Source organism: Diadema setosum, chromosome 10 (assembly GCF_964275005.1).
Source record: "Diadema setosum chromosome 10, eeDiaSeto1, whole genome shotgun sequence".
In the NCBI taxonomy this organism is placed as follows: domain Eukaryota; kingdom Metazoa; phylum Echinodermata; class Echinoidea; order Diadematoida; family Diadematidae; genus Diadema; species Diadema setosum.
In genome coordinates this window covers 17,765,900-17,774,732 of record NC_092694.1, presented here as the reverse complement: position 1 = coordinate 17,774,732, position 8,833 = coordinate 17,765,900, and the positions used below count along the sequence as shown (strand labels likewise).

Below are 8,833 nucleotides of genomic sequence, written 5' to 3'. Positions count from 1 at the left end.
GGCGCCATGATAAAGAAGATCATCGTCTTGGCAACAGGATGGTTATGCAACTTTGAGCGGGAATCAACTCGAATACTGGGGTTTATCGGCTGCCCCAGCAAAAATCAGAGATATTTTACGCGGAAGACTTATGTTTGACGCAGACTTCCAAAAAGAACGCTGGATTGGTTTCACTGTTTTACTTTCGAACTTCTTAGAGCAGTAAAGCCCTACACTGACGTAAGAGCAGATCACCCTTATTAGCGTTAGTTGATAGTCAGATCCTTTACAAAAGAGCAGAGCCATTGTAAACAGAAAAACACTGATAAAAAACAAAAAGATCAGACTATATAGTCCGCCTCACTCTGCTGGTAAGATGGATAACTCTTTCTCCGCGAAGTTTTTGATGTGGGACTATCTGGTCTTTGTTGGACTGCTGCTGGTCTCCGCAATCATCGGGGTTTACCATGGATGCTGCGGCGGGAAGCAACAGACGACCGCCGAGTTCCTGCTCGCTGACGGTCGCATGAGCGCTTTCCCCGTAGCGATGTCGCTGGTGGCGAGCTTTATCTCTGCCGTCACGTTTCTGGGGGCTCCGGTGGAGAGCTACGAGCACGGGACGGTGTACGGATGGTTTTGCCTGGCCTACGTCCTGTCGGGTGTCGTCACCGTTCGCTGTTTCGTCCCCTTCTTCTACACGATGGGATCAACGAGTGCGTACGAGGTGAGATGAATTCTGAGGACCAGGGAAATCTTTGGTGTCTGATTGATCACATTGAAACTGGATATTTATGCTCGCGTGTTTGATAATTATGATGAATAGCTGTATGGACCAATGGCTCACTCATTTTGTGCTAAATGTACTATTGGCATAATGATCTTAGCTTTGCCAGGGTAGTCTTTTCAGTATCAATACGTTGTACTGTTCTTTCAGATGGCCCTGCCATCATTAGCCCAGCATTGTCAGGTATACCCATTTCTACACCTGGGTCGAGAGGGACATTGTGGGTAAAAGTTTCTTGTCCAATTGGGACGTAATCACCTTGTAGGACTCAAACTCGGGCCCTCCGTTTCAAAAGCAACAGTCTCATCCATTATACCACAGTGCCCATAACAAAAACGTCAAGGCTACCACCAAGAGCGGTGAAAATGTTTGACCGCGTGGTATAGTGCAGGGTGGTGATGGGAGGAAGGAGGAAGGGTAAGATCCAAGAACAGGGGTTGGGGATCTGAAATAAATGTCGAAGTCCAGAAAATCTTAGATTTAGGTGTTTTTCATTAGTTGGTTTTATTTTCTTGTGTTTTTCTTTTTTAAGGATAAAACCTAAAATACATTTACTAAAAACTCTTCAGCTGGAACCACGTATATCTTGTACAGTAATGTAAGCGATGTAATTCACTCGTGTATCACAAGCGAGACAATCTAGACGTAGAATCAAAGTTTGCAAGCCTGCAAATAGATAGCAATCTGGAAGAATTTGATTACAGTGTACAATCTTAGAATTCAGAATGGTCACTTGCTGTGTGGCATTACGCTGTTCACTCGTTTAGCTCATCTTTATCTACCCATCTATCTATTCAGGGTCCATGATCTATACAGTCAGAAAAAAAAAAGTGAACATTTTTTCAAGTTCATATTTCTCATTGAATATTGGGCTAATACATTATGTATCATACACCGTAATAAAGCTGGTAGGTCAATAAAAAGTGGACTTTTACGCATGAGTAAACACTTTCGTTTTTCTCTCCCAAGGCACAATTAAATTAAAATTGCAAAAATTAACAAAAAAGTTGTCATTCACAACTCTTCTACGAAATCCAAATTCAAATGATATAGAGAAAAAAGCAATATCAACAAAAATAGTAGAAAAGTTACTTCAAATTAGGGAAATTGAAAACAATATTTGGTTTTTGAATTTGTCTCATTAATTCCACAATTCATAAGTTAAAATAATGAAATGATAAAATTCTGTCCATTTAATTACCTTTTTGGCTTTACTCCCTATGTCATTGATATTGCCAGAAAATTCTTGTTTTACTTAAATTGTTTTGTTTTATTTTAGGCTACAAAGAGATACGAGAAAACGAAAACTTATTTTTGCCATTTAATTCATGTCCCTCATTGTGTCAAATTGGTAATTTGTTATCATTGTTATCCCGAAGGACATTTGTACATGAATGACATGTCTATTTTTGCAATTTTTTGCTTTTCTACCATGGAGGACAAAAACGAATGTGTTCACTCATGCCTAAATTTTCCCTTTGTAACGGCCCAACAGTTTGATTGCCAATAAAATTGCCTCAAAATGGTATATTATAATATATTTATTTTCATCAAAATCTTATATGAAAGATATGAAAGGAAATTGTGTTCACTTTCTTTTCTTCTTGTTTTTGCTGAGTATAATTATGATAGAATAATAGAACCAAATTCAAGAAATGTATCATGTTGTCGATACCAACAGTTTAGATTTGAAGAACCCCCCATTTTTTTTTTTTGGACTTCCTGCCTTTGCCAAGTAATTCTTTTTTGTGTGTCAAGTGACAAAAAACAAAAATGTTTATATTGACAACATGATACATTTCTTGAGCTCTGTTCTACTTTTGATATCATTGCACTATCACGTGGCCTACGAATTACTTTGTAATATATATATATATATATATATATATATATATACATATATAATACGTGTGTGTGTGTGTGTGCGTGTATTTGTGTGTGTGTCTTAAATATCTTTGCAATGTAATTCACCCTCCATTAGATTATCCTCACTTCACTAGCTGAGGATAACAGTGGCAAGAATCGCTCAACAGATCTTAGGGCTCTACGAATTCTGTGTTCTGAAAGAACTTCCACCCCAGACGTGTTGATGTCTTCGTAGAATGAAACAGAATAATATTCCAAAATGATAATCATATTGTTTGACACTCTGAAATATAGAATTAAGCAAAAGTTTGCCCTTTTTCACGATTCATTCTCGGTATCCAATCTTAAGTAATCTACAACTCTATTTCATATAACAATTTCATCATACTCTAATTGCTATAAATGACAATCATTATAGCCCAAACTTCTTTCATATTTAAGCGTAATTTTTCTTTTAATCGAACAAACATTAACAGATTTTGATTATTAAATGTCATTTATTCTCATCATATTGTTTGACACTCTGGACAATTTATTGCTGGAATATAGAATTAAGCAAAAGTTTGCCCCTATTCACGATTCATTCTCGGTATCCATTAAGCTTAAAGGGATGGTACAGTATTGGTGGAGATGAGAATTGGGCTTTTAACTTTTGGCGAGATACCAAGAAAACACTTATGATATAGTACAGAACATACCATTTTAAGAGGAATTCAAAAATTACTTGATGAAAATCGGGTTTGGAATGACTGAAACATCCAAAAACAAAGTAAAACAAAGCGATCATAATAAAGTGTGGGTCCCACACTTTGTGAAAATCGCTCTTGTTTGGATATCTCAGCCATTTCAAAACCAATTTTCATCAAATAAATGTTGAATTCCTGAAAGAATTACATGCTCTTTCATATTTCGTAAGAGTTTCTCATTATCTCACCAAAAATGTTAGAATACTGAAATTAGGTCTCAACCAAATCTATACGATCCCTTTAAAGGGATGGTACAGTATTGGTGGAGATGAGAATTGGGCTTTTAACTTTTTGAAAGATACCAAGAAAACACTTATGATATAGTACAGAGCATACCATTTTAAGAGGACTTCAAAGTTTATTCGATGAGAATCGGGTTTGGAATCACTGAAACATCCAAAAAACAAAGTAAAACAAATCGATAGTAATAAAGTGTGGGTCCCACACCTTATTAGAATTGCTTCTTTTTTTTTTTTTTGATATCTCAGCCATTAATTTTCATAAAATAAATGTTGAATTCCTTATAGAATTACATGCTCTTTCATATTTCATACGAGGTATCTCATTATCTCTCCACAAAATGTTAGAAACCTGAAATTACGTCTCAACCAAAACTATACGACCCCTTTAAGTAATCTGCAACTCTATTTCATATAACAATATAAACATCCTCTATTGCTGTAAATGACAATCATTTTGGCCCCAACTTCTTTCATGTTTAAGGGTAATTTTTCTTTTAATCGAACAAACATTAACATATTTATTAAATGTCATTTATTCTCATCTTTCAACACACACAGAGAAGCATTATATACATAATGATTATTCAATTCATTTCATTTATTTCATTCTCATTTTCTTCCAACAAAACATAACAGAAGGCAAATCAGAAAATCCATCATAAGCATATATACAGTACAAAGTGCGAAGGATAAACGATAGTCAACAAACTAATAGAAATAAATTATGTCTACAGACAGGAAAATACTAAGTTATATTTTGAGGAGAAAAAAAAAAAGAGAACTGAGAGGTCCACTAAAAAGCAGTGTGCTTGTAGATTGTGGACTACTCAATATCTATAGTTTCGAAATATGAAGTTATGTATTTTCCGTAATACAATATAAATTATATCTATGTATCACTCTCTCCGCCACAAGGGTGATGAAACATTATTTAATTTTTTATGTTATCAGCAGAAGGGCATAGTACCACCAAATATCTTTATAACGAGCCAAAGTTTCAATTCTCTTGCCGATTGTCTGCCATTATAGTTTCTTCTCCTTGATATCCTCAAATCTTTATAGGATAAAATGTCCCCGAACGACGTGATATTTTTTGAGTGCAAATTCTGACCGTGCCATCTGCCACAAGAGGCTTGAAACAGACTCGAGCAAGAATCGTCATCGGCGAGAATGCAAAATTGTAACCCCAAATCGGTGATGATTAACGCGTTTTACTCCGAGAAACGACTTCAGAGCGTCCTCGACTGCTCTTCAACTCACAATGATTCATGGCCAATGCGTCGTTTCCCTATACCAAACGCTTTTAAAGAGACTTGGCAGTGCACAATGATATGGATATAGATATAGATATAGATATAGATAAAGACATATATATAGATATAGATATAGATATAGATATAGATATAGATATAGATAGATGTAGATATAGATATAGATAAAGATAGATGTAGATGTAGATGTAGATGTAGATATAGATATAGATATAGATATAGATATAGATATAGATATAGATATAGATATAGATGTAGACATGGACATAGATATAGATGTAGACATAGACATAGATAATAGATATACATATATAGATATAGATACAGGTATAGAAATGTATTTATCACTGTAATAAATATATACATACATACATAATGGCTGACATTACAAATGTAACTTTTATCCTTCGTTCCGTTTGTTTTATTACAGCCCCTCCCCCTCCCCTCCCCCCCCCCCCCACTAAAGATAACCAGTAACCTGCATCATCCCTATCATTTTAACTTCGTCAATACTTAGTCAACGCGATGTATCATTGTGGAGGAGAGAACATGGAAGATGAACAAGATTTAATTCTAATCTCCAATTAAAAAAAAAAACCAACAACAACAAATAAAATAAAACAAAACAAAACCCCTCATGTTATTCATGACATAGACAGACTCTTATATACTAACAATTGCTATGTACTCAAAGCGAACCCTAGCTCCGATACTGAAACAGTTTACAGAAAGAATCGCTTTTTGGACATTATTGTATAGGTACTTTTATCAATATTCATGTTTTCATCACTACCAACCAAAGCACTTTCGTCTTCCTGTCTCATCAGCGTTAACTTCCTCCCTATAGTGCAATGGGATTAAAATCACCTTTTGAATGTACAATGAGACCTTCACTTCACGACGGAATCCACGTGTCTACCCAGCGCCATAATTCGATATGACCGATAACGACTGATCACAGTTGTTTGAGGGCGCCCTTTTCTTATCACCACACAATCAACTGTTACACGTTGATGTGACACGAGACAGATGATTCATGTAGAATATTATATAGATGATGACTGGCGGGGGAGGGAACATACCGAATGTTCCACCCGAAGGGTTAGAAATGCTATTGAGGGAGATTCGTCGAGGGACTTACAGCCTCCCTCAATAGCATTTCAAACCCTGAGGATGGAACGTTTGATACATGTTCCCGACAACAAAAGTCATCATCTGTTAGGCCTATGTTATACTATGGGTTAGTCAAGTACGTCGAATACGTCAACGTCAACCACCAGTACAACGTACTCGATTGCTCGCGCAGAGCCAAATTCACTGTGCGCGGGTCCTTCTGTCATTTGTTACCTGAAAATGTTTTCCCATGGGAGAACATTACAAAAATGCTCTCCCATGGGCGAACATAACCAATGTTCCTCCATCACGTGACTGTGTTTAGCCAATCACTAACGGTATTTGACTAACCCATTTAATATGATATATTCATACATACAACATACATGTAGGCCTACATTTTTAACATTCAAATACAATATATCATACATACAAATTTCATATCAAGATAGATGGGATGATTGACAGGCGGAAATACAGAAAGATGAAATAAAATTATACAGCGGAACAGATATACATCTAGACAAAGAGATTGATAGATGATTAAATATATATGACTGGGTGGAATTTAGATGGGTGGTTAAAATAGTAGGCCACTATTTCAGAAATATCTGTAGATAGGCCAGAGAGATATGATATCACTTTATGAGATAGATGGACTGTCAGAGAGATGAAAAAAAGGATAGTAGATGAGGAGATGAACAACCATGATAAATGGAGATGTTGTTAAAGTATGTGAAACATTAAACACTACTGCCCTACTTTGGCAGAAGGAAGCAAGTGGCATACCATCCGAATTTGAGTTATTGATATTTTCATAATTCACATAATGAGCTCTTCTTCCAGGCCAAATTTCATGCAGAAACACTCATCCTACTAAGTGATATGTTAGATAAGACATCATGATAGTCCATTGACTTCAGTGTAAATGACAGACACATTTTGCTCTTTTACGAGAAATGTCACTTTTGTCACTTGCTTCCTTTAGCAAAAGTAGGGCAGAATACTGAATAAATCGTAGCGACAAATGACTTAGCTATGGGTACACATAAAGATACGAAAAGAGAAAGATCGATAAGAGGGTACATTATAGGCATAAAAGTGGATAATAACACGATAGATGAAGAGAGGAGTAAATTGGTAATAGTACTTCAGGAATAGTTGGATCGATAGACAGCCAGATAAACTGATAGATTGATGAATATATTGTTAAGGAAGAGTTTCATCGAACAACCGATTAGGCACCATCATTTAACAGTTTAAAGTAAAGTCCAAAATCAGATCGAGCAAAGCAAAACCTTCGTAGTGATACCTTGCGTGATACATATCAAGGAATATCTTCAGAGTTATAATTATTTTCTCTGCTTTTTGTCACCTTCAATCACAAATATCTCAAATTAACAAATGTGGAATTACTTCGTTTTGCGATTAAACTCGTCATGACGGATAAATAGATCGATAGACATAGATGGATTCACATAATTATATGTAGATAAATAGATAGGTAGATAGATAGATAGTTAGATAGATGAATCATAGATGACAATAGGTCACGAGATAGAGGGACTACAACACAATTTGTACAGTGGAGATGTTCTGATTGACGCAAGAATTGACAGTTAAACAACAAGGGAGGAGGAATCTTACCCTTTTCTATGGGTTACGAAGCTGACTTAACAGCGGTCACGGTCAACCGCTGATAGGTGCTCTGTACATCTCTCCTGGCTTGTCAGCCCAGCAGAGACCGCCACCAGCTGTTTGTGGTCAGATTTCATCGAAGCGATTCCAGAATACGTCATGTAGAGGAGCGGCGTAAACAACATGTAATCATGACAAAAACGAGTAGGTAATGATATACTATTGAACCTCCAGTGAATATTTTGAACAGTGGTTCTCCAGGGGGACTCTAAGTTCGCTTTTGTTGGTTTGTTTGCTTTGCATGCTGTTTAATTATCATGAAAATCCGTGAAACGCCTAATGACTTTCAGTTCAGGATCACTTGAGCATTCTGCGTCTACTAATCTGAAAGACGACGGATGATCTATATAGCCTATTATCAATAGACAGGCCGAAGATTTTTGGCCTGAGGTTACAGCCTCCTGTGAAAGATTCTACCGATTGGATTGTCAAACGCCCTCTATTGTGTTGAGAAATTTGAGTCTTTGGTGCTGGTGTGTGTTTACCCCATGCGACCACCTGCCAAGTTTAGTCATTTAATGACACGCACGAGCACAAGACATACTCAAAACGTATATACACGCACTTGCACAAACACATACATTCAACTCTGTTCTTCTGTAAATGACGTCGTAGTACGCTTGACCCTAGTTTGCAGGCACAAACCCTTGTTGGTCGTATAGGAGTCTGCATGCGCCAAGACTAATACACGCGCCACTACACTGCAGCCTCTCCCAACTTGTTGGGAGAAGCTTCAACACAGGGCCTATGGGACAGTGCCAAAGTGGTGCAAGTAGTAGTCTTGGCGCAGACTCCTTTACGACCAACAAGGGTTTGTGCCTGCAAACTAGCTTGACCCTTCTAATTGACTATTGACCTTGTAAATGCCGGTCAGTTAATAATCCAGTTCGGGGAAGTTATATGGTTGTCATGGCTACGAAAGTTATTAGGAATTAGGGGCTGATTTCTCCCTTCCTGACACGTCACTTGAATGTACGCCACCTGTTGCTTATTGTTCAAGAGATCCGACCTTCGTTACCTCAATGCAAGGAGGTACCTCCTTTGTTGCCAGAGCTCCTCCATATAGGCTTAAGAAGAAGAAGACAACGTTCAAACAGACAACTTCTTTTTTTCGTGGTATTTTGCTGTCACTGT

At 37.0% G+C, this 8,833-nt stretch overlaps 1 pseudogene; it reads left to right on the top strand.

Moving 5' to 3' along the window:
* Positions 1–355: 355 nt before the first annotated feature.
* On the top strand, positions 356–712 carry LOC140233824 (sodium-coupled monocarboxylate transporter 1 pseudogene; annotated as a pseudogene).
* The last annotated feature ends 8,121 nt before the right edge of the window (positions 713–8,833 follow it).